The 27,626-nt window shown below is 37.3% G+C and overlaps 1 long non-coding RNA gene across 1 annotated transcript in view; it reads right to left on the reverse strand.

The window, feature by feature from the left end:
• Nucleotides 1–18,546, reverse strand: part of LOC128244604 (uncharacterized) — a 55,992-nt gene extending 37,446 nt beyond the window's left edge. The window contains exon 1 of the long non-coding RNA XR_008262956.1: nt 18,489–18,546. This is a non-coding gene — a long non-coding RNA (uncharacterized LOC128244604). The remainder of the gene's footprint in view (nt 1–18,488) is intronic.
• Nucleotides 18,547–27,626: the final 9,080 nt, after the last annotated feature.

Genomic DNA, 27,626 nt, shown 5'->3' on the forward strand with positions numbered 1-27,626 from the left:
AGAGTCTCACACCCAGACTCAAGACGTTAGTATATATAGACTTAGGTAATGAGTAGTGAAGTTCTGTGTGTAGAGTCTCACACCCAGACTCAAGACGTTAGTATATATAGACTTAGGTAATAGAGTAGTGAAGTTCTGTGTGTAGAGTCTCACACCCAAACTCAAGACGTTAGTATATATAGACTTAGGTAATAGAGTAGTGAAGTTCTGTGTGTAGAGTCTCACACCCAGACTTAAGACGTTAGTAATATAGACTTAGGTAATAGAGTAGTGAAGTTCTGTGTGTAGAGTCTCACACCCAGACTCAAGACGTTAGTATATATAGACTTAGGTAATAGAGTAGTGAAGTTCTGTGTGTAGAGTCTCACACCAGACTCAAGACGTTAGTATATATAGACTTAGGTAATAGAGTAGTGAAGTTCTGTGTGTAGAGTCTCACACCCAACTCAAGACGTTAGTATATATAGACTTAGGTAATAGAGTAGTGAAGTTCTGTGTGTCGAGTCTCACACCCAAACTCAAGACGTTAGTATATATAGACTTAGGTAATAGAGTAGTGAAGTTCTGTGTGTCGAGTCTCACACCCAACTCAAGACGTTAGTATATATAGACTTAGGTAATAGAGTAGTGAAGTTCTGTGTGTAGAGTCTCACACCCAGACTCAAGACGTTAGTATATATAGACTTAGGTAATAGAGTAGTGAAGTTCTGTGTGTAGAGTCTCACACCCAGACTCAAGACGTTAATTATATAGACTTAGGTAATAGAGTAGTGAAGTTCTGTGTGTAGAGTCTCACACCCAGACTCAAGCGTTAATATATAGACTTAGGTAATAGAGTAGTGAAGTTCTGTGTGTCGAGTCTCACACCCAACTCAAGACGTTAGTATATATAGACTTAGGTAATGAGTAGTGAAGTTCTGTGTGTAGGGTCTCACACCCAGACTCAAGACGTTAATATATATAGACTTAGGTAATAGAGTAGTGAAGTTCTGTGTGTAGAGTCTCACACCCAAACTCAAGACGTTAGTATATATAGACTTAGGTAATGAGCTAGTGAAGTTTTGTGTGTAGAGTCTCACACCCAGACGCAAGACGTTAATATATAGACTTAGGTAATGGAGTAGTGAAGTTGTGTGTAGAGTCTCACACCCAGACTCAAGACGTTAGTATATATAGACTTAGGTAATGGAGTAGTGAAGTTTTGTGTGTAGAGTCTCACACCCAGACTCAAGACGTTAGTATATATAGACTTAGGTAATGGAGTAGTGAAGTTCTGTGTAGAGTCTCACACCCAGACTCAAGACGTTAGTATATATAGACTTAGGTAATAGAGTAGTGAAGTTCTGTGTGTAGAGTCTCACACCCAGACTCAAGACGTTAGTATATATAGACTTAGGTAATGAGTAGTGAAGTTTGTGTGTAGAGTCTCACACCCAGACTCAAGACGTTAGTATATATAGACTTAGGTAATGGAGTAGTGAAGTCTGTGTGTAGAGTCTCACACCCATCGCAAGACGTTAGTATATATAGACTTAGGTAATGGAGTAGTGAAGTTTTGTGTGTAGAGTCTCACACCCAGACTCAAGACGTTAATATAGATAGACTTAGGTAATGGAATAGTGAGTTCTGTGTGTAGAGTCTCACACCCAGACTCAAGACGTTAGTATATATACTTAGGTAATGGAGTAGTGAAGTTCTGTGTAGAGTCTCACACCCAGACTCAAGACGTTAATATATAGACTTAGGTAATGGAGTAGTGAAATTTTGTGTGAGTCTCACACCCAGACTCAAGACGTTAGTATATATAGACTTAGGTATATAGTAGTAAATTTTGTGTGTAGAGTCTCAACCCAGACTCAAGACGTTAGTATATATAGACTTAGTAATAGAGTAGTGAAGTTTTGTGTAGAGTCTCACACCCAGACTCAAGACGTTAGTATATATAGACTTAGGTAATAGAGTAGTGAAGTTTGTGTGTAGAGTCTCACACCAGACTCAAGACGTTAGTATATATAGACTTAGGTAATAGAGTAGTGAAGTTCTGTGTGTAGAGTCTCACACCCAGACTCAAGAGTTAATATATATAGACTTAGGTAATGAGTAGTGAAGTTCTGAGTGTAGAGTCTCACACCCAGACTCAAGACGTTAGTATATATAGACTTAGGTAATAGAGTTGTTCAGAAGGTATACAGTTTAGTTCTAACTCGATTGATGGAACTTGTTACGTTATATTTAGTGGTGTATAACCTTATCCTCCGGTGAGACTGTCGAATATATCGTTATAGTTAAAGCACATGTTGTAATAGAGAAAAACAATAAAAAGTGAAACAGAACGTTATTGTGTATAGTATACAACCGGCAAATAACATCAATAGATATCGACACAACAAAATGGTAGCAGAGCGTGGTTGAAAACGTCCAATCGTACTGTAATAGACGGAAGTGTTTAATCGATGCATCAAGTTCGGATAGACCAGTAGCCGGATAGACACGTTTGTGAATATTTGGCCAGTTCGTCATACCAACTTATCAATATGGCAGAAACGGATGAAGAAAAGGTTGAAGACGTTACACATGACAACGAAAGTAAGTTGACAAGCTTGAAAATGAAAAAATCCCGTAAAAAAGCGGCGTTTACTCGAAGCAAAAACAAATTCTAGAGGAATTGAACGATGAGACACATGAGAAAGAACTATTAAGAGAGCTGATTGATAAGTTAGAAGTAAACATGGATGAGGCTATTACTTCGATAGAAGAATTGACAATTGAGTACAAAACGCAGGGAAAACAAAAGAAATGAAGTCAACTGTCAATGAAATTGACCTCTTGTCAAAGGAATATGATAAGGTGTTAGATGAGAGTATCATTATTTAATGAGCGAAACAAGTAGCAAGAAATCAACAAAAATAGAACCAAGCATCAGTAAGCAAAAACAAGTTGATAAAGACTTGAGGTGTCAGTTGAAACGTGTGTCCATCCCTATGTTCTCTGGTAACAAGAAAGATTTCCCATTCTGGAAGGCAGCCTTTGAGGCATGTATTGACAAAACAGATGCGTCTGCAGAGTATAAGTTTTTGCAAATGCGCCAGTATTTGACAGGTGAAGCATTGAAAACGGTAGAGGGCCTTGGACATTCAGCTGTAGCTTATGACAAAGCAAAAGAACGCATTGAGAGGAAATATGTGGGGAAAGACGACTAATGACAAAATTCATGGACGATATTGCAACATTTCCACAAATAAAACGTGAGAATGCGAAATCAACAGAAAAGTTTGTTGATCTACTAGATATCACCCTGGTAAACATGTTAGAGAATAAAATTGAAGACCTGCATAGTGGTATTCTTTATCAGCAACTGTTAAAGAAGCTACCAGAATCCATGATTTCACGCTATGAACGTTGGGTATATGAAAACGAGAAACAAGAGTCAGTGGAAACATTAAGTGAATGGACAGTGAAAGAAGCAGAATTTCAAAACATTGCAACGGAAACAAAATACGGGCTGGATGGAAAATGTGAAAGTGATTACCGAGAGCATAAATCATTTTTTACTTCACCTAAGAAAGCCCTGAGGTCATGCAGTATGTGTCATCAAGATCATAATATTTGGGACTGTAGTCAATACAAGAAACTGTCAATAGAAGAAAGATGGGAGAAGGCAAAATGCTTCAGGTTGTGTTTTCGGTGTCTTGGTAATAATCATTCTGGTAGACAGTGCAAAAGAACAAGACAATGTGGAGTAGGTGGGTGTAACAGATTACACCATAGATTACTACATAACCTCAATCCGGATGCAAGAGCATTTTGTCCAAAGAGAGATGAAATTAGACACGAACCAAATGAGGTTAGAGACACATCTGGTGAGACTTTCACAAGCTCACAGAACAATAGTATTTCGTTACGAACAGTTCCAGTTTTAGTGTGTGCAAATGGAAAAGAAATTAAGATTAATGCACTTTTAGATGACGGAAGTACAAAAAACATATGTCAACAGTGATGTTGCTGCTGAACTTGGTTTAACTGGAGACAAAACTGTTTTGCAGGTGAATGTGCTGAATGGAAGGTGTGAAGAATTAGACACTATGAATGTTACATTCAAGTTGAACAATGTAGACAGGGATTTAGAACTAGACATTACAGCCGTTACCACTATAGAAGTAACCGGGAAACTGAAACCTACTGACTGGAGTCAAAATGTACATAGATGGGCTCATTTAAAAGGAATTAAATTCCCAAAATTGGGAAAGAAACCCAAAATAGACTTGTTAATAGGGCTTGACCATGCAGAATTGCATAGAAGTTTGGAAGAAATAGTAGGTGAACCTAATTCACCTATCGCAAGACTAACACCTCTAGGATGGACATGCATTGGTCCAGTGAAAAACCAGAATTATAAGGATACATGTTTGTATACTTTAATACAGTTCAGTGCACAAGCGAACTGCATCAAATCGATGAGACCTTAAAACGATTTTGGGAAACAGAGGCTATTGAAAATAGACCAAAAATGAATTCGGAAGAAGTGAAAACATCAAATAAAAATAGAAGATACTTTAGAGTATAATGAAGAAAATAAGAGGTATACAGTGTCAATACCATGGAAAGACAACAAAAAGGATCTGGTCATTAACTATGAACATGCCATGAAAAGGTTTGAGCATACAGAAAGAAAGCTAAACAAAGACATAAACTTGAAAAAGGCATATGCAGAAACTATTGAGAGTTACAAAGAGAAGGGTTACATTTCTGAAGTCAGTAGTACAAATGATCAAGAGTGGTACATGCCTCATTTTCCGGTTATTAAATCTGATCGAGAGACAACAAAAATGCGCATTGTATTTGACGCTTCAGCCAAGTACAAAGACTTGTCGTTAAATAACGTCATCTGTCAGTGTCCAAAGCAACAGAATGAACTGTTTGACATTCTATTGAGATTTAGAATGAAGGCTGTAGCAATCATGTGTGACATTCAAGAGATGTATTTGCAAGTGGGTTTAGCAAATCCAGATAGAGCAATGCATAGGTTTCTGTGGCGTACAGAATGTAGCAAACCAATAGAGACATATGAGTTCAATCGTGTAGTGTTTGGGGTCAGTGCATCCCCATTTTTGGCGCAGTTTGTTTCGCAAGAAAATGCAAGAAGGTTCATGGAGCAATATCCAAATGCAGCCGAATGCGTGTTGAGATCAACATATATGGACGATACCATGGACTCAGTGGAAGATGAAATAGCTGCAATTGGATTGTACCATGAATTGTCAAGTCTATGGCGATTAGCAGGAATGAAACCGAGAAAATGGATGACAAACTCCTCAGTCGTACTAGCTGAAATACCGCAAGGAGAACGAGCTTACAAAATGGAAGTTACAGACACAGAAATGCCATCTGTCAAGACATTAGGACTCAATTGGGACTCACAAGAAGATATGTTCTTCTTTCGCAATACAGCAGTGGATATAGAGAGCATGAAATTGACAAAAAGGATAGTCCTGAAGAAAATTGCAAGTTTATTCGATCCCCTCGGGTTTCTTACACCCTTCACAGTAAGAGCCAAGATGATTATGCAGGACATATGGGTTGCAGGTGTAGACTGGGATGATGAGCTACCAGAACACCTCACAGCTGAAGTAAAGATGTGGTTCTCAGAACTTGAACAACTGAGTGACGTCAAGATAAATCGTTGTATCAACATCACACCTGCAAGTGCAATACACACATTTGTTGATGCATCTAGTCAAGCATTTGGAGCAGTTGTATATGCTGTAAGTCCTGCTGATAACATTAAAGATTGTGCTGAAAGCAGTGTCAGGTTGATTGCTGCGAAAAGTAGAGTTGCACCACTTAAGACATTGAGCATTCCTAGATTGGAACTTTTAGCAGCTACACTTGGTCTCAAATTAACACAAACAGTCTGTGCAGCGTTAGGTATAGAATTAGAAAGTACGGTGTTCTGGTCAGACAGCATGAATGTATTATATTGGATACGTGGTGCAAGCAGACAATACAAGACATTTGTCGCTAATCGAGTAGGCACAATTCAGGATGCAACCACTCCAAAACAATGGCGACATGTCAGTTCAGCGAACAACCCAGCAGATATAGCATCTCGTGGTAGTCAATTACATACTCTGTCAGAAAGTGAACTATGGTGGCACGGACCTAACTTTCTTAAATGTTGTGAAGAATCGTGGCCTGAGAACAAAATAGACATGACAGATGGTGTAAAGGTTGAAATGAAAAGAAAGTCTGCTCCGGATCGAGGCAATACATTCATAGCTACGAACAAGATAGAGGACAACAGACTCGATCCAAATAGATATTCTAACTGGAATCGGTTAGTGAGGATTCATGCATGGGTAGCTAGATTCATTGACAATTGTCAAAAGAAAGAGACAGAAAGAAAGTTGTCGAAAGAGCTTAGCTTGAGTGAAATTCAAGATGCAGAAGGAATAATTATTCAACAAGCACAGATAGAAGCATTTGAAAATGACTATTCACTCCTTTCGAAGGGCAAATCAGTATCAACGAATAGTAAGCTTGCTCCTTTGAATCCAAAACTAGACATTGAAGGCATAATGCGAAGTGACAGTAGGTTGAAATATGCTGAATATCTTCCATATAGTGTGAGATATCCAATTATCTTACCAAGAAAACATTGTGTTACAAAGCTAATAGTGAAACAGGGTCATGAGCAAACTGACCATGGTGGAACAAATCGGACTTTAGCTTCATTGTCAGAAAGATATTGGATTTTGTCATCACGCGAAGCAATCCGAGAATATGAATCAAGTTGCACCGAATGCAAACGTCGAAAAGCAAAAGCGAGCACGCAGAAAATGGCTCCTTTACCAGTAGAACGTCTGAGACAATCTGTGAAGCCGTTTACAAATACAGCAGTTGACTATGCAGGGCCATTCATTACCAAGCAAGGTCGGGGAAAGGTTAGGTTGAAAAGATATTTGTGTGTTTTTACCTGCATGGTAACAAGGGCAGTTCATTTGGAAGTTTCATATAGCTTAGACACTAACTCTTTTATCAACACCTTATCACGGTTTGTCAGCAGAAGGGGTGTTCCAGACCGTATACTTTCTGATAATGGAACAAATTTTGTCGGTTGTGTTAATGAACTGCGAGAGCTTTACAAGCGGTTAGACAGAAATATGATTATTCGAAATGCTAACGAGAAACGAATAGACTGGAAGTTTCTGCCACCAAATTCACCTCACTTCGGAGGTGTGCACGAATCAATGGTAAAATGTGCAAAGAGGGCTTTGTACAAAGTTCTTAAAAACACAAACATTTCAGATGAAGAATTGGTGACTGCTGTTGTTGGTGCTGAAGGCATGATAAATAGCAGACCATTGACGTATCAGTCAGCTAACCCAGAAGATAGTACTGTGTTAACCCCAAACCACTTCTTACATGGACAATGTGGCGGAACATTTGCTCCTAATGTAGACAAAGCATCAGCCAACAATTTGAAGAAACGTTGGCGATATATACAAGAACTCCTCAGACACTTTTGGAAACGGTGGTTCCAAGAGTATCTGCCCACTCTTGTTTCTCGAAACAAGTGGTACCATGGCTCTAGAGATTTCCAGCCAGGAGACGTGGTAATGGTCATCGATCCAGATATCCATAGAGGTCAATGGCAACTCGGGCGTGTGGTTGATGTCCATCCAGGTCGTGATCAACGAGTCCGTGTGGTTGATGTTCGAGTCGGAAAGATAGTTGTTCGGCGACCAATCACGCGAGTCAGCATACTCGAGAAGTGCGCTTAAAGCGAAGTGAGCAGTGTGGACTACTGTGTGTTGAGGCATAATAATCCTCCTAGCATACAGTCAGTCATATAAGTGATTAATACATAAATAATCGCGTTATTTAATGTCAGTTCTGAGACAAACATGTAGTTGAATTATACCGAGTTCAGTTTGAAGATTACAAGATGAACACTTTCAAGATGAGAAGTCCAGAGTCGGATCGTGGACTGAACTTGTCTACATCAGTTCTGTATATATATAGATTCATAAGATTGATATTCTAATGTTACTTAAATGCATAATTCATTAATTGAATGTGTACTAAGTCTAGATGTATTTTGCATTATAGAGTGGAATTACTGAAGTACAAAAGGTACTATTTTTTAAGGGAAATAACATTTTCTTTGGAAATAACATCAATACTTAAAATAGCATTACTTGGAGAACGGTTTAAATAAAGAACTTAGAATTGTTCATATTGTCAAGGACCGTTATATAAGAAATAGAATGAGATGATGTTATTTTGTGTTTATTATGATTTATTATGTCACTAAAGTATAGGTATATATAGTTTGTTTTACAAAAGAAAAATAAGCTTTATATGTATTATGATAGTGTGGGTTCAATATATTTGATATGTATGTTGACATATTTTGACTAATGAATCAGTCTATAGTGCTATTGTTGCTTATATACACCAATGGGGCAAGATACTGTCTCGTTAAATTAATCTATGACTTTAAATAGCATGTTGTCAGTACATGTAGATAGTTATTATTTCTTGTGCTAGTTAAGGTATGCTTTCAATACATACATTTTTGAGTTTGAAAATGGTAAAGTCAGAGAAGTGACTGTTGAAGGTTGCACATGATAAATTGATTCAATGATAGTTTAATGATAGATAAAAGAATTGTGGATAAAATGGTTAAATCATGTATCATATATCTTTTGTATTGAATCGGATTGTCGTGTGTTATACTGCATTTGAATGGTTGATGATTGTTTAAAGAAATTTATCATTATGTAAAATGAAGATAGTATAGCTATTTGTGTATGAGGACACAAGTTAGAAGCATTTTGCAGAATGCAATTCATTGATTATCGTAACAATGAAAAGGAATGTATGCTATATATGTATTTGTATTCAATGAGTAGTTATTATTGATATTCAATAATCAGATACATATAAGACATGTTGATACATTTTTGCATAGGATATCGTTTAGCTGTTAAACATTCATGGGATGTATGATAAAAAAGAGAAATAGTTTAGTTTCAAATATCGTATTCATTGTTTTTCAAGAACAAGTCAAGGACATATACGTAAAAGTCAGTAAAAATGGTAAGATGTTAATTAAGTTCAACATATGCAATTGGTTAAGCACATTTTATAGAGAATAACAGTATTTAACAATACATTGTTTCTGAATTGTTATAAAACATATAGGTTATATCGTTTTAAGAACATGATGTTAAGGTAATTGATAAGTATGACTTACCAATGTGGAGGGGTATGTTCAGAAGGTATACAGTTTAGTTCTAACTCGATTGATGGAACTTGTTACGTTATATTTAGTGGTGTATAACCTTATCCTCCGGTGAGACTGTCGAATATATCGTTATAGTTAAAGCACATGTTGTAATAGAGAAAAACAATAAAAAGTGAAACAGAACGTTATTGTGTATAGTATACAACCGGCAAATAACATCAATAGATATCGACACAACAAGAGTAGTGAAGTTCTGAGTGTAGAGCCTCACACCCAGACTCAAGACGTTAATATATATTGGCTAAGGTAATGGAGTAGTGAAGTTCAGTGTGTAGAGCCTCACACCCAGACTCAAGACGTTAGTATATATATACTTAGGTAATGGAGCAGTGAAGTTCTGTGTGTAGAGTCTCACACCCAGACTCAAGACGTTAATATATATAGACTTAGGTAATGGAGTAGTGAAGTTCTAAGTGTAGAGTTTCACACCCAGACTCAAGACGTTAGTATATATAGACTTAGGTAATAGAGTAGTGAAGTTCTGTGTGTAGAGTCTCACACCCAGACACAAGGCGTTATTATATATAGACTTAGGTAATGGAGTAGTGAAGTTCTGAGTGTAGAGTCTCACACCCAGACTCAAGACGTTAGTATATATAGACTTAGGTAATGGAGTAGTGAAGGTCTGTGTGTAGAGTCTCACACCCAGTCGCAAGACGTTAGTATATATAGACTTAGGTAATGGAGTAGTGAAGTTTTGTGTGTAGAGTCTCACACCCAGACTCAAGACGTTAATATATATAGACTTAGGTAATAGAGTAGTGAAGTTCTGTGTGTAGGGTCTCACACCCAGACTCAAGACGTTAATATATATAGACTTAGGTAATAGAGTAGTGAAGTTCTGTGTGTAGAGTCTCACACCCAGACTCAAGACGTTAGTATATATAGACTTAGGTAATAGAGTAGTGAAGTTCTGTGTGTAGAGTCTCACACCCAAACTCAAGACGTTAGTATATATAGACTTAGGTAATGGAGCAGTGAAGTTCTGTGTGTAGAGTCTCACACCCAGACTCAAGACGTTATGATATATATAGACTTAGGTAATAGAGTAGTGAAGTTCTGTGTGTCGAGTCTCACACCCAGACTCAAGACGTTAGTATATATAGACTTAGGTAATAGAGTAGTGGAGTTCTGTGTGTAGAGTCTCACATTCAGACTCAAGACGTTAGTATATATAGACTTAGGTAATAGAGTAGTGAAGTTCTGTGTGTAGAGTCTTACACCCAAACTCAAGACGTTAGTATATATAGACTTAGGTAATAGAGTAGTGAAGTTATGTGTGTAGAGTCTCACACCCAGACTCAAGACGTTAGTATATATAGACTTAGGTAATGGAGTAGTGAAATTCTGTGTGTAGAGTCTCACACCCAGACTCAAGACGTTAGTATATATAGACTTAGGTAATGGAGTAGTGAAGTTCTGTGTGTAGGGTCTCACACCCAGACTCAAGACGTTAATATATATAGACTTAGGTAATAAAGTAGTGAAGTTCTGTGTGTAGAGTCTAACACCCAAACTCAACACGTTAGTATATATAGACTTAGGTAATGGAGCAGTGAAGTTCTGGGTGTAGAGTCTCACACCCAGACGCAAGACGTTAGTATATATAGACTTAGGTAATGGAGTAGTGAAGGTCTGTGTGTAGAGTCTCACACCAAGACTCAAGACGTTAGTATATATAGACTTAGGTAATGGAGTAGTGAAGTTCTGTGTGTAGAGTCTCACACCCAGACTCAAGACGTTAGTATATATAGATTTAGGTAATAGAGTAGTGAAGTTCTGTGTGTAGGGTCTCACACCCAGACTCAAGACGTTAATATATATAGACTTAGGTAATGGAGTAGTGAAGGTCTGTGTGTAGAGTCTCACACCCAGACTCAAGACGTTAATATATATAGACTTAGGTAATGGAGTAGTGAAGGTCTGTGTGTAGAGTCTCAAACCCAGACTCAAGACGTTAATATATATAGACTTAGGTAATGGAGTAGTGAAGGTTTGTGTGTAGAGTCTCACACCCAGACGCAAGACGTTAATATATATAGACTTAGGTAATAGAGTAGTGAAGTTCTGTGTGTCGAGTCTCACACCCAGACTCAAGACGTTAGTATATATAGACTTAGGTAGTGGAGTAGTGAAGTTCTGTGTGTAGAGTCTCACACCCAGACTCAAGACGTTAGTATATATAGACTTAGGGAATAGAGTAGTGAAGTTCTGTGTGTAGAGTCTCACACCCACACACAAGACATTAGTATATATATACTTAGGTAATAGAGTAGTGAAGTTCTGTGTGTAGAGTCTCAACCCAGACTCAAGACGTTAGTATATATAGACTTAGGTAATGGAGTAGTGAAGTTTTGTGTGTGGAGTCTCACACCCAGACTCAAGACGTTAGTATATATAGACTTAGGTAATTGAGTAGTGAAGTTCTGTGTGTAGAGTCTCACACCCAAACTCAAGACGTTAGTATATATAGACTTAGGTAATGGAGTAGTGAAGTTCTGTGTGTAGAGTCTCACACCCAGACTCAAGACGTTAATATATATAGACTTAGGTAATAAAGTAGTGAAGTTCTGTGTGTAGAGTCTCACACCCAGACTCAAGACGTTAGTATATATAGACTTAGGTAATGGAGTAGTGAAGTTCTGTGTGTAGAGTCTCACACCCAGACTCAAGACGTTAGTATATATAGACTTAGGTAATAGAGTAGTGAAGTTCTGTGTGTAGAGTCTCACACCCAGACTCAAGACGTTAGTATATATAGACTTAGGTAATGGAGTAGTGAAATTCTGTGTGTAGAGTCTCACACCCAGACTCAAGACGTTAGTATATATAGACTTAGGTAATGGAGTAGTGAAGTTTTGTGTGTAGAGCCTCACACCCAGACTCAAGACGTTAGTATATATAGACTTAGGTAATAGAGTAGTGAAGTTCTGTGTGTAGAGTCTCACACCCAGACTCAAGACGTTAGTATATATAGACTTAGGTAATGGAGTAGTGAAGTTTTGTGTGTAGAGTCTCACACCCAAACTCAAGACGTTAATATATATAGACTTAGGTAATGGAGTAGTGACGTTCTGAGTGTAGAGTCTCACACCCAGACTCAAGACGTTAGTATATACAGACTTAGGTAATGGAGTAGTGAAGTTCTAAGTGTAGAGTTTCACACCCAGACTCAAGACGTTAGTATATATAGACTTAGGTAATAGAGTAGTGAAGTTTTGTGTGTAGAGTCTCACACCCAGACTCAAGACGTTAGTATATATAGACTTAGGTAATGGAGTAGTGAAGTTCTGTGTGTAGAGTCTCACACCCAGACTCAAGACGTTAGTATATATAGACTTAGGTAATGGGGTAGTGAAGTTCTGTGTGTAGAGTTTCACACCCAGACTCAAGACGTTAATATATATAGACTTAGGTGATAGAGTAGTGAAGTTTTGTGTGTAGAGTCTCACATCCAAACTCAAGACGTTAGTATATATATACTTAGGTAATGGAGTAGTGAAATTCTGTGTGTAGAGTCTCACGCCCAAACTCAAGACGTTAGTATATATAGACTTAGGTAACAGAGTAGTGAAGTTCTGTGTGTAGAGTCTCACACCCAGACTCAAGACGTTAGTATATATAGACTTAGGTAATAGAGTAGTGAAGTTCTGTGTGTAGAGTCTCACACCCAGACTCAAGACGTTAGTATATATAGACTTAGGTGATAGAGTAGTGAAGTTCTGTGTGTAGAGTCTCACACCCAGACTCAAGACGTTAGTATATATAGACTTAGGTAATGGAGTAGTGAAATTCTGTGTGTAGAGTCTCACACCCAGACTCAAGACGTTAGTATATATAGGCTTAGGTAATGGAGTAGTGAAGTTCTGTGTGTAGAGTCTCACACCCAGACTCAAGACGTTAGTATATATAGACTTAGGTAATAGAGTAGTGAAATTCTGTGTGTAGAGTCTCACACCCAGACTCAAGACGTTAGTATATATAGACTTAGGTAATGGAGTAGTGAAATTCTGTGTGTAGAGTCTCACACCCAGACTCAAGACGTTAGCCAGACTCAAGACGTTAGTATATATAGACTTAGGTAATGGAGTAGTGAAGTTCTGAGTGTAGAGTCTCACACCCAGACTCAAAACGTTAGTATATATAGACTTAGGTGGTAGAGTAGTGAAGTTCTGTGTGTAGAGTCTAACAGACTCAAGACGTTAATATATATAGACTTAGGTAATGGAGTAGTGAAGGTCTGTGTGTAGAGTCTCACACCCAGACTCAAGACGTTAATATATATAGACTTAGGTAATGGAGTAGTGAAGTTTTGTGTGTAGAGTCTCACACCCCGACGCAAGACGTTAATATATATTGACTTAGGTAATAGAGTAGTGAAGTTCTGTGTGTCGAGTCTCACACCCAGACTCAAGACGTTAGTATATATAGACTTAGGTAATGGAGTAGTGAAGTTTTGTGTGTAGAGTCTCACACCCAGACTCAAGACGTTAGTATATATATACTTAGGTAATAGAGTAGTGAAGTTCTGTGTGTCGAGTGTCACACCCAGACTCAAGACGTTAGTATATATATACTTAGGTAATAGAGTAGTGAAGTTTTGTGTGTCGAGTCTCACACCCAGACTCAAGACGTTAGTATATATATACTTAGGTAATAGAGTAGTTAAGTTCTGTGTGTCGAGTCTCACACCCAGACTCAAGACGTTAGTATATATAGACTTAGGTAGTGGAGTAGTGAAGTTCTGTGTGTAGAGTCTCACACCCAGACTCAAGACGTTAGTATATATAGACTTAGGTAATGGAGTAGTGAAATTCTGTGTGTAGAGTCTCACACCCAGACTCAAGACGTTAGTATATATAGACTTAGGTAATGGAGTAGTGAAGTTTTGTGTGTAGAGCCTCACACCCAGACTCAAGACGTTAGTATATATAGACTTAGGTAATAGAGTAGTGAAGTTCTGTGTGTAGAGTCTCACACCCAGACTCAAGACGTTAGTATATATAAACTTAGGTAATAGAGTAGTGAAGTTCTGTGTGTAGAGTCTCACACCCAGACTCAAGACGTTAGTATATATATACTTAGGTAATGGAGTAGTGAAGTTCTGTGTGTAGAGTCTCACACCCAGACTCAAGACGTTAGTATATATAGACTTAGGTAATGGAGTAGTGAAGTTCTGTGTGTAGAGTCTCACACCAAGACTCAAGACGTTAGTATATATAGACTTAGGTAATGGAGTAGTGAAGTTTTGTGTGTAGAGTCTCTCACCCAGACTCAAGAAGTTAGTATATATAGACTTAGGTAAAAGAGTAGTGAAGTTCTGTGTGTAGAGTCTCACACCCAGACTCAAGACGTTAGTATATATAGACTTAGGTAATGGAGTAGTGAAGTTCTGTGTGTAGAGTCTCACACCCAGACTCAAGACGTTAATATATATAGACTTAGGTGATAGAGTAGTGAAGTTTTGTGTGTAGAGTCTCACACCCAAACTCAAGACGTTAGTATATATAGACTTAGGTAATGGAGTAGTGAAATTCTGTGTATAGAGTTTCACGCCCAGACTCAAGACGTTAGTATATATAGACTTAGGTAATGAAGTAGTGAAGTTCTGTGTGTAGAGTCTCACACCCAGACTCAAGACGTTAGTATATATAGACTTAGGTAATAGAGTAGTGAAGTTCTGTGTGTAGAGTCTCACACCCAGACTCAAGACGTTAGTATATATAGACTTAGGTGATAGAGTAGTGAAGTTCTGTGTGTAGAGTCTCACACCCAGACTCAAGACGTTAGTATATATAGACTTAGGTAATGGAGTAGTGAAATTCTGTGTGTAGAGTCTCACACCCAGACTCAAGACGTTAGTATATATAGACTTAGGTAATGGAGTAGTGAAGTTCTGTGTGTAGAGTCTCACACCCAGACTCAAGACGTTAGTATATATAGACTTAAGTAATGGAGTAGTGAAATTCTGTGTGTAGAGTCTCACACCCAGACTCAAGACGTTAGCCAGACTCAAGACGTTAGTATATATAGACTTAGGTAATGGAGTAGTGAAGTTCTGAGTGTAGAGTCTCACACCCAGACTCAAAACGTTAGTATATATAGACTTAGGTGATAGAGTAGTGAAGTTCTGTGTGTAGAGTCTCACAGACTCAAGACGTTAGTATATATAGACTTAGGTAATGGAGTAGTGAAGTTCTGAATGTAGAGTCTCACACCCAGACTCAAGACGTTAGTATATATAGACTTAGGTAAGAGAGTAGTGAAGTTCTGTGTGTAGAGTCTCACACCCAGACTCAAGACGTTAGTATATATAGACTTAGGTAATAGAGTAGTGAAGTTCTGAGTGTAGAGTCTCACACCCAGACTCAAGACGTTAGTTTATTTAGACTTAGATAATAGAGTAGTGAAGTTCTGAGTGTAGAGTCTCACACCCAGACTCAAGACGTTAGTATATATAGACTTAGGTGATAGAGTAGTGAAGTTTTGTGTGTAGAGTCTCACACCCAGACTCAAGACGTAAGTATATATAGACTTAGGTAATACCTTATGACTTTTGCTGATATTTTACTATTGTTTACAAACATTACTATGGAATTTCATTGACTGTAGCTGTCCTAAATGATTACAACTCGTCGAGCGAAAAAGGCGTCATGTACAATATTCTTGACATAACTACAAACACGAGTATCATTATAGTGTTAACTTTAAGTATGTGTTCAAAATCATAAAAACAATAGTATTATTATTATTGCATTTATTTAAGCTTCCTCTATAATACGTTGATAGCATTCTATCAAAATGAGTTTTGAACAATAAATGTGAATCATTAGTTAATACTTTGAATGTTCCCAATACCGCGACGCGGCTCAAAACAGACCCCAATCTTAGAAGTCATTCATTCTATTTTTGGTTTTGCATACCTACATGTTTATGATTGACACAATTACTATTGTAATAAAGACATGATTTTATTCTTGTGGTTTCGATTGTTCATTTGACTTGACTTTCTTTATTTTACATGATGTTGTTTCTGTCTGTACATTTCCTATATACTTGTACATGTGATTGTCTATTTATTTTATTATGAATATATACTACTCAAAACTTGATAGGGATCATGTTTTTAAATATAAAGTACATACGTATTTCAAGAAAACGATATATCAACGCTAAATGTTATCAAATGGCATTGTTTCAGGTTTCAAATGTCATAAGATATCAGTACCAAACCAATTCCGTTCAAGCGTAACGGACTCCTAAACATGATAGGGGTCAAAAGCAGGCGTATATCAGGTTGTCAACAAATTTGGAAAGTCAACAGAATACCTTTGAACTTTTCTTAAACCAATGTTAGTAGCGTGTGTGATGTCCACGAGTGTCAATAACAGCTTGACATCGCCTCCGCATGTTGCTGATAAGCCTCCGGAGCTGTTGCTGAGGGAGTCTGGCCCATTCCTCCTGGAGCGCTGTTCTGAGCTGATGAACCGTTGTTGGCTGGACCGGACGAGCAGAAACAGCTTTCTGAAGCATGTTCCAGGCATGCTCGATCGGGTTCATGTCGGGGGAACGAGCTGGCCAGTCCTATCTCTCGATGGTAGCATTTTTCAGAAATTGGTTTGTGATGTTTGCTCTGTGTGTGCGCGCATAATCATCCATGAGAATGAAATCAGGACCGATTGCACCTGCATACGGTCGAACATAAACGTCCAGGATCTCGTTACAATAACGAACAGCCGTCAACGTACCGTTTTCAATTACGTGTAAGACTGTTTTCCCGTGCATGCTGATTCCGGCCCATACCATGACTGAGCCCTTGCCATAACGGTCATGTTCGGCGACACAAACAGGAGCAAAACGTTCATTACGTCCCCTCCACACTCTGGAACGTCGATCTGTAAAGTCAATACAAAACTTTGACTCGTCTGTAAAAAGCACTGTGGTCCATTCGTTTAACGTCCATCCAACGTGTTGACGTGCCCAGTCCAAACGCTCCTGGATGTGGTATCGGGTCAATGGGATGCGAATTGCCGGTCGTCGTGCCATCAAACCAGCACTATGCAAACGATTGTTGATGGTTTGCGTTGAAACTCTTACGTTTGTGGCGTTCTGGAAGTCATTACGTAACGAAGTGGCGTTACGAAAGCGGTTACGTCTGGCTAAAACTTTAATGTAACGATCCTGAACGTCAGATGTAGCCTTTGCACGACCACCACCATGTCGATGTTGAGCATTTCCATTCGTTTGATAACAGATTCCACATCATGCAAACTACACTTTGTGACACATTCAGGTGTTCTGCCACAGCCCTCTGAGACAACCCTGCCTCCAGCATTCCAATGCCAACATGCATTTCATCAGGAGTTAAACGTCTTCTGTTTGGCATTTTGAACACAATGTGGTAGATGATCCGAGCAAAAATCGAATACACGAAGCGAAAAACAAGAAATGACCACATGTTTAAGTTGTTACATGTATGCCAAAAAGCCTTATTTCGTGGCTATGCAGTTTTCCGTGCCGCCCGTGCACGCGCTGGTAGCAATACAATCAAAATCATCGAACATTCTAGAGGCCTACGAAGGGATAAAACTAATGCTTTGAAATTAAATAAGCATTGTTATTTGGTTAAGTTTTTACAAATAACTAATCAAGTGATCCTTATCAAATTTTGAGTAGTATATATACATCGTCAAGCTGCAGTAAATTTAAAATGAAATCTAAATGTAAAATGCTCAATTGAAAACGTTGCTCTATCGAAGCAAAGAATGAAGTTAAAATGTTTACGATTAATTACTGTAAATTACTCACACAGCGGAAACTCTACTTGATTAAATAATTTCCTTCACCTGTTGTGCACAAGGAATAAGTCTAGTATATTATCACCCAAAATTGTCTTGTCGCAAATGTTTCGATTGTTTGTTTATATGCCTTGTTCATTTACAGTATTTGTTTACTTATTTTATTCCCTTGTTGCTATAAATAAATATTTAAAATATGTACTGCCGAAAACTGCTGCGATTCTAAATATGTTAACATGAATATATTTTAGAAGAGACTATAACTCTGCATATATATGCGATATGAATTTCAATATGTTTACAATTTAAACATTGTGCCTTGAAATTTTGTATATATTTATTTTTGTAAGATAAACAAAAGTAACTATTGTATCACTTACCCTCATAGCTCATTACATCCGATCAATCATCAGCTGCAATTTACGATTAATACCAAATACCAATAAACATTGACTGGATCACGATTCACACTAAATACTCCAAGCTGACTGGTTACATCAACTGTATACGTTAGCTTTCAACAAGAATGAAAATAATTTATTACCGAAATTTTACAAAATAGTATTAAATGTTCATTCTCTTCGAACTAATACATAAAAGTAATATAATTTTGTTCATTTTTACGATAATTGAATATAAGAACAAGTGCCCATCTAAAGTGATCATAACATTACTTATGTCTTCTGCTGGAACGTTTGTGTCCGACTGGAATCAACACCCGCACTATTCATGTTATTTTCACCAGTACTTTCTGTTCTTTTTGCACTTTCTGCTCTTTGCTCGCTTTCCTTTCTTCACCATTCGTCTTTATTTGGTCGTCCCATAGAGTCAGCTTACCCGCAGTTAACGATGACTATATATATATGGTATAAGCTAATAATAGTTGCTATTTGTGTTTATCGGGTAAGAGTAGGCCTTTTCGGACTACGACAGCTGCCAACAAAAGGCTTACGTTGCTTCAACAGCTCTGATCGTGCTGTTTGGTTGTCAATGATCCGTCTTGCTTGTGGAGACATACATCCCAATTCGGGTCCAGCAGCCTCATCTGTCAATTCCTCGAACTCAGAGAATGTGATGAACAGCTTTAGATCGAACCTATCAATAGTTCATTATAACGTCCAAAGTATTATCCATATAAGTGAGATGTTCTTTATGCAGAGCTCTCTGAATTTGATATTGTGTGCTTTACGGAAACATGGTTAGATGATACAGCCGACCCTGAACTCTTACATTTCGACTCTCACAATTCGTTTAGAAGAGATAGACAGTGGGACAGGCATGGCGGCATCCTAGAATGTGTGCGCGACAATATACCTGCGATCAGAAGGTCTGATTTAGAATAGAACGGCATTGAATGTCTTCGGTTTTAAATTCGCCTTAAGAATCGTAAACTGTTGCTTGGTACATTTTACCGTCCCCCTAATTCATCCCCTCTTGTCCTATCTTCCAACGAAAACTCAGTTGATCTTGCATTCAATCTCAACATACAAGATGTAATTATCACCGGGGTCTTCAACTTTGATATGAAAATGTAACAGTTTACGGTTCTTAGGACGGTTCACGAAATATACAAGGTTTGTTTCATGATCGCAAAAAAAATCATTTACGATCTAGAGAAAGACCCATTCGGAGCTCCTCGGCCATTTTTATCGAAAACAACCTCGGATGTATTAGGACGGTTTACATACTCAAAAAGTGGTATTTTTAAGTCCGCTGAAAGTAGATCGCGTAGCAATTTTATTATGCAGTAAAAGTTTATGACTTAAGTCTTGGGAATGATGTTTGCAATAATTCACTTCACTGGCAATCAATTTAAACGTAGATCAATAAATACAACTCTAAAACACTACAGTTAAGTAATGATATAATTAAAAAAAATACGAACTACTTTTTACTCTACTCGGCTTGAACAAAATCTGACAATATCCACTAGAGTCCTATACAACCTCTCGGACCAAAACGCAGTTCTAATAACCCTATTGTATCCAAAGTGGAGCAGTATGTGTGTATGTTTGATCCGTTAAATTAATTTATACTGCTTTCTTTATGCCTAAATGATTTTGTTACTAAATGCTCCTAAATGCTGTTTGGCGATTGTTTGTGGCCGCTGTTCTCAGCTAAAATCGTTTTTAATTAAATTAGCATTATATTAAATTCAATTAATGCATATTTATTCACAAATAATCACTCAATTATTTATTCAGTTTTTAACATAATGTTACCTGCTTCCACACGGCACTCTCAAAACTGCTGTAAATATCAATATTTATGTGAACAGCTACAGAAACAAGCTCAGTAGCCAACAGTTTAAACATATGTAAACTAAAGACTACCGTTTTCAGTCTCTGTTAAACTGGAAATTACCACGTAGTCTTCATATGAAAGCACAGGCAATTACTACGAATCGTTTTCTTTGTTTTGTGATTTCTTTCCATTTCTATTGATGCGCCATTGTCCGATAGCCAATCAGCTTAGCATCAAATCAATGAACACAGATCACTTTTTACCTATTGTTTAATTATTTAGTTCCGTTAAATATGTATATGAATCGCAAGAGAAGCAGACATTTGAGAAATGAAATCATTTTATGTCATTTGTTTACGTTCAAAACTAAGCTGATAAAACAAGTTATGACAGGCCAGTTCCATTGGTTTTTCTTAAAGACACATATTTTAAGTCTTAAGTGCACTTTATATCAGAGCAATCATTAATTTGGGATGTTTATTTGTTTTGTTTTCACTACTTCGTTTATGTACTTGAAATGTTTTGATATGTTGCCAGGTTACCTTTATTATCGTTGTAATCATTGTATTTGTATCCATTATTATTAATGGTTTAAACCAAAACAAAGTCATATGAAACTGGTGTTTCTTTATTTTCATGTACAATGTACATGAGAATAGTCGCCTATTGTAAAAATGAAAAATAGTGCTAAATTAGCTCAGCTCACTTAAGTGACATTTGACTCAATTCTTATTTGATAGGAAATCCGATTCAAACGTCAGTGTCCTTACTTTTTCATACAAATTGTGGTGATATCATTATTCTACATGAGTTTTACAATAAAAAAACGCCATTCTTTATAAGCATTATTTGAGCATCATCTATATATTTTAATGTACACAATATTATTTACGTGTTTGTGTATATATTACCTAAATTTTTAACTGCATCGGAACTGCTTGTAACTTGAAATAAGTTGAAATACTTCCAAGTTACATTTTCATTATGTGACAAACGTTTCCATTTCATTCCTGGTATGTCCTTGAACTTTAACGTTTCCGGCAATAAAATTGCATGGGCCTAAGTTCATTTATTTTGATTGTTTCTGATAGCAAAAAACCCATAGCTGATCGGCCTCAATTTCTCGAAACTTCTTAAGTCCCTTATAACAGGATTAAGCTTATCTCACAATTTATGTTGTTCTATAAAATGTGTTATATTAACTTCTTCAAGAATTTTTAGAAATTATGTAGGAATTATCTGTATGATTATCAGAAAACCATTTTTCATTTATCAAAATCCATTTTCAGTGTTTATTTTGGCTAATTGAAATAAGCGACTTAAGCCTGTTAAGCTTAAGAAGTTTTGAGAAATTGGGGCCAGGATATAAAAAAGCTACTACAGCTTAAACCTCTTTTACAAACGCTCGTCTGTTTTATCGAGTCCGTCAAGGACCGTAACTCGACGTTTATCAAAAACAGAATTATAACCCTTGCTGCATATATTCGTGCTGTCACTGGTCATATGTGTACAATATTTCTGTTTTCATTTGCATATCATAATCTTATATAACTGATGCTTTGTCATCATATACTAACAGTTTTGAATCCGCCACTCGCACAATCATGAAACAGAATTAAATTAATTGTTTCTATAAATGCGGAGTCAAATTTGGCATTATTTTGTACCACGTATTGACTGGATATTAATTGGCGGGTGTCAAACAAGTCAAAATACAAGCAATTTTGAACAATGCCCATGTAGTGTACACTACAAACAAGGGTATTGCATGCGTTACATCAGCCTCTTTTTGCGAATAAGTTATTAAAAATCCTCCGATGAATCGCAAAGTTACACCCGGGATAAGCAAAATTAAACCCAATGATTTTGACCGCTGATCCTTCAGTGTGACCTTGTTCAAGCCTACAAAGGGGATATCTCGAAAATTCTCTTAGCCTGCACCCGAAAGCAGGGTTTTAAGTGTACTTATTCCGATTACGGGAAATCGAAAGAGTCCCTGTGAGGTCGGAGCTATGTTGCATGTATACGCTGTACGAGTTCCCACAGTTAGGATTGCAGGAAGGATTGCACGATGTAAGGAACCATAATTGAATTAACTAAACCTATTACGGCATGTGGTAAATAACCCCAAACGCCGCCCTGGTAGGAAATGACAGTCAGCTGTTTAGAAATCCCCCCATAAAAATGCAAATGCTATGTTTACAGTCATTGATCTTGTGTACTGCAGTTTCTCGCATTGTACTTCATTCGTATTAAGTACTATTAAGTACATCTTATAGTTTTTAACTTATGCTCCAGACAAGAAAAAGTAAGAATTGTAATAACTCTGTTATAGGCTAAAATAGAGCTTTGGTTCCAAATATATACCCTATTATCTCATAATGATACATTATTGTATAATGCTTAATTATATTCCATCCAGTATTGTTAAAGTTATGTTTCGGACAAACAAAATTATAACGGACTGACAGATCTACTGACCGATCAACCACTGGGTGATTGCAATACACCCCCTTCCAGTTATTAGACATGCTTAGTTTAATCTTACTTCTAACTGTCTTTGATGCAAAACAATTTTTTTTTACAACTTTACAATAGTCTACAGTTAAACGTTCATGATCCTGATTTCATGAATAATCCCAAACTTAAGAACCCCTGATACAAATTTAACAATATAATGTATTGTTATAGACTTATATAACAATAATGGCAATAGCAAATCACTAAAAGACATGGGTGAACATCAAAACCAAACAAAGCCAGGTCTTTTGGTCACCCATGTATCATAACGGGTGTTTGAAGTGATGTTGGTTGTATAAATCCTTCTGATAGGAGTTCAGTTCATGTGTGTTTTTTTAAATATTTATTCTCGAGTGACTAAGTGCGTAATTTAAGTAATACCTATGGAAGAATGCTTTAGTAAATGTTAATGCTATTCGATACAAAAAAGTTTACAATGCTACATAAATGCCCCTACCAGACGGAAAGCAGGCACACTATGCATGATAGAAGTGCAATAAATGAAAGAATTATAAAAAAATATGCAAACGTATGTTTGAACTATGAACGCATGATAGATCTATGAAGGTATTATAGAGCTGTAAACCCATGATGGACCTATAAACTAATACTGATCTATGCACGCATGATATAACTTTGTTTGCATGATATAACTATGAACGTATACAAGAACTATAATCGGATGCTATTACTATGAACGGATGGTATATCTATGAATGAATGTTAGAACTATGACTGCATGATGGAACAATGAACGCATATTAGCTCAATGAAAACATGATATAACTATGAACATATACTAGATCAGTAACGTATGTAAGAACTATAAACGCATGGTGGAACTATGAACTCATGAAGCAACTATTAACGCATGATAGGTCAATAAACGCACGATATACCAACTATGAAGGCATGATGAAACTATTAACGCATGATGAATCTACGAACACATGCTATAACTATGCACGCCTGATGGATTTATGAACGCCTGATGGAACTATGAACGCCTGATGGAACTATGAACGCCTGATGGAATTATAAACGCATGATGGAACTATGAACGCCTGATGGAACGCCTGATGGACTTATGAACGCCTGATGGAACTATGAATGCCTGATGGAACTATGAACGCCTGATGGAATTATGAACGCATGATGGAACTATGAACGCATGATATAACTATGAACGCAACATGGAACTATGAACGCCTGATGGAACTTTAACGCCTGATGGAACTATGAACGCATGATATAACTATGAACGCAACATGGAACTATGAACACCTGATGGAACTATAACGCCTGTTGGAACTATGAACGCCTGATGGAACTATGAACGTCTGATGGAACTATGAACGCCTGATGGAACTATAAACGCATGATATAACTATGAACGCCTGATGGAACTATGAACGTCTGATGGAACTATGAACGTCTGATGGAACTATGAACGTCTGATGGAACTATAACGCCTGATGGAACTATAAACGCATGATATAAGTATGAACGTCTGATGGAACTATGAACGTCTGATGGAACTATGAACGTCTGATGGAACTACGAACGCCTGATGGAACTATAAACGCATGATAGAACTATGAACGCCTGATGGAACTATGAACGTCTGATGGAACCATGAACGCATGATGGAACTATGAACGTCTGATGGAACTATGAACGTCTGATGGAACTATGAACGTCTGATGGAACTATAACGCCTGGTGGAACTATGAACGCCTGATGGAACTATGAACGCCTGATGGAACTATAAACGCATGATATAACTATGAACGCCTGATGGAACTATAAACGCATGATATAACTATGAACGTCTGATGGAACTATGAACGTCTGATGGAACTATGAACGCCTGATCGAAATATAAACGCATGATGGAACTATGAACGCCTGATGAAACTATGAACGCCTGATGAAACTATGATAGCCTGATGGAACTATGAACGTCTGATGGAACTATGAACGCCTGATGAAACTATGAACGCCTGATGAAACTATGATAGCCTGATGGAACTATGAACGTCTGATGGAACTATGAACGTCTGATGGAACTATAACGCCTGATGGAACTATGAACGCATAATGGAACTATGAACGCATGATGGAACTATAACGTCTGATGGAACTATAACGTCTGATGGAACTATAAACGCATGATGGAACTATGAACGTCTGATGGAACTATAACGCCTGATGAAACTATGAACGCATGATGAAACTATGAACGCATGATGATGGAACTATGAACGTCTGATGGAACTATGAACGTCTGATGGAACTATAAACGCCTGATGAAACTATAAACGCATGATATAACTATGAACGCCTGATGGAACTATGAACGCCTGATGGAACTATAAACGCATGATATAACTATGAACGCCTGATGAAATTAGGAACGCCTGATGGAACTATAAACGCATGATATAACTATGAACGCCTGATGGAACTATGAACGCATGATATAACTATGCACTCATGAAGCAACTATTAACGTATGATAGGTCAATAAACACACGATATACATGTAACTAATAACGCATGATGAATGAAAAAACATGCTATAACTATGAACGACTGGTGGAACTATGAACGCATGATATAACTATGAACGCATGATATAACTTTAAACGCATGGTGGAACTATGAACTCATGAAGCAATTATTAATGCATGATAGGTCAATAAACGCACGATATACATGTAACTATGAACGCATGATGAAACTTTTTACGCATGACGAATCTAAGAACACACGCTATAACTATGAACGCCTGATAGAACTATGAACGCATGATATAATTATGAACGTATGCTATTACTATGGTTGCATGATATATCTATGAATGTATTCCAGAAATATGAACGCACGATGGAACAAAAAAACGCATGTCAGCACTATGAACACATTATGGAGTTATTAATGCATGATATAACTGTGAACGCATGCTATAACTATGAACGCATGATATAACTATGAACACACGACTGATCTATGAAAACGGAAAAAAATAAGGCTCATTATTTATCTGGGTCTAGCTTGACTAAGACATTGTGTAGGCCGTCTTCTTGGGGATTCTGTTTTCCTCGGGACATACCCTTATCTCATTGTTCTGTCTGATAATTAAAAGTGCGCATGCTTCGTCATCGTCTTTAAAGCTTTTTCGGAAAAAGTACACACGCGTCTCACATGGCCTTTAGGTAGCTACGGTCCTGGAGTAGGATTTTGTTTCGACACAAGTTCGATATTCCGAATGTTACCCCACAGGCAAAACATGACCTGCCGCGTAAGCGGATATGCAATAATAAAACGAAAGTCCTTAAGTTCAAGTAAGTGACACTATTCATGTTTTGATTAAGATTTGATTTTTAGAAAATGTCCTCACCACAAGCAATACATGTGCTCACGTGTGTTCAAGCTGATACGAACTATCATAAAGGTTTCAAAGTTCAATAAGTTCAATAAGTTTGTAGTTCTTGTTTTGTATTTATACATGTTTGATTTACAGAAACCGTCCTTACCACTTCCTGTACTCATTTCTCAGCTGATGTTAAGTCCAAGGGATACATTATATAGGAGCATTGGTGTTGCAAATGTTAAGTCTGTCTAGCTACATTCTATAGGGAATTTAGTTACATCCATCTTATTTTGAGTATCAAAACAGATAAAGATTACCAACATTCAACAAATTCCGTCATATTTTATGTAAGAATATATTAAAGTGATGGACTAGGGACATGAGTTTTCTCTTGACGCATCTGAAAACACTTACCAAAAATGCTAAAAAAAATAAAAAGATTTATGTACAAAAACATAGTTGTAGTGGTGAGCGAACTAATGCCGGTTCAGTCAAGAAAATACGTAAACTGATTTTATAACCACTTGCCCACAAGGACCTGTGCATAAGTTGATGGATATTTTAACCTTGATTGAAGATATTGGTAACATCTCGTGATAACGTCAATCAAACAATTTCTCTACAGCATTTTGCTAAATCGCGCAACTAAAGCTTTTTAACACTGTGGACTTCAATGTCAATATTTTATCATGTATGAACATCTGTTGAAGGGTTCCAGCCGTCAGTATCATAGTTTTAACAATCTAAATGATATGTCATACTTTATTTCATATGAATCCACCTTAAATAAATGTATTCTTCAAACCATGAAATAGCCTCTTGAAGATACAAACATTCTCTGAACGTACACATTCATCGATTAACTCAGTGTTTGTCAGAATCGAAACAGAAAACGAAACTAGTGATTCATATATTTTCATGGAATAATCTAAAAATACTACCAATAAAGCTTCCCAGAACCGGAACTAAAATGTAAATAGTGAGTCACATGTGGTTAATGCTAAACGACATCCAGTATCTGGAGGAGGCGGAGTCAATGGCAGTTGTTTGTGTGACGTACTGCAAACGTCACAAAATCAAACAGGCCGATAGTCACAGCTGGTTCATGAATATACGTCGCATACTGAGCAAATACAACTTACCTTCTGCCTATGATCTTCTAGACAGACCTCCCACCCGTGATGAATGGAAGGAGAAAATCAATCTAGCAGTCAACAACTACTGGGCAGAACAATGGGAAGAAGATAAACAAAGCAAATCTTCACTGAAATTTTACTCAATACAAAAAGACCCAATTTCAAACCCACACCAATTGTGGTCCTCGATCGAGACGAACCCTCGGCAAGTCAAAGAGGCTGTGGTCAAGGCACGGGTACTC

This window comes from Mya arenaria, chromosome 8, assembly GCF_026914265.1.
Source record: "Mya arenaria isolate MELC-2E11 chromosome 8, ASM2691426v1".
Classification (NCBI taxonomy): domain Eukaryota; kingdom Metazoa; phylum Mollusca; class Bivalvia; order Myida; family Myidae; genus Mya; species Mya arenaria.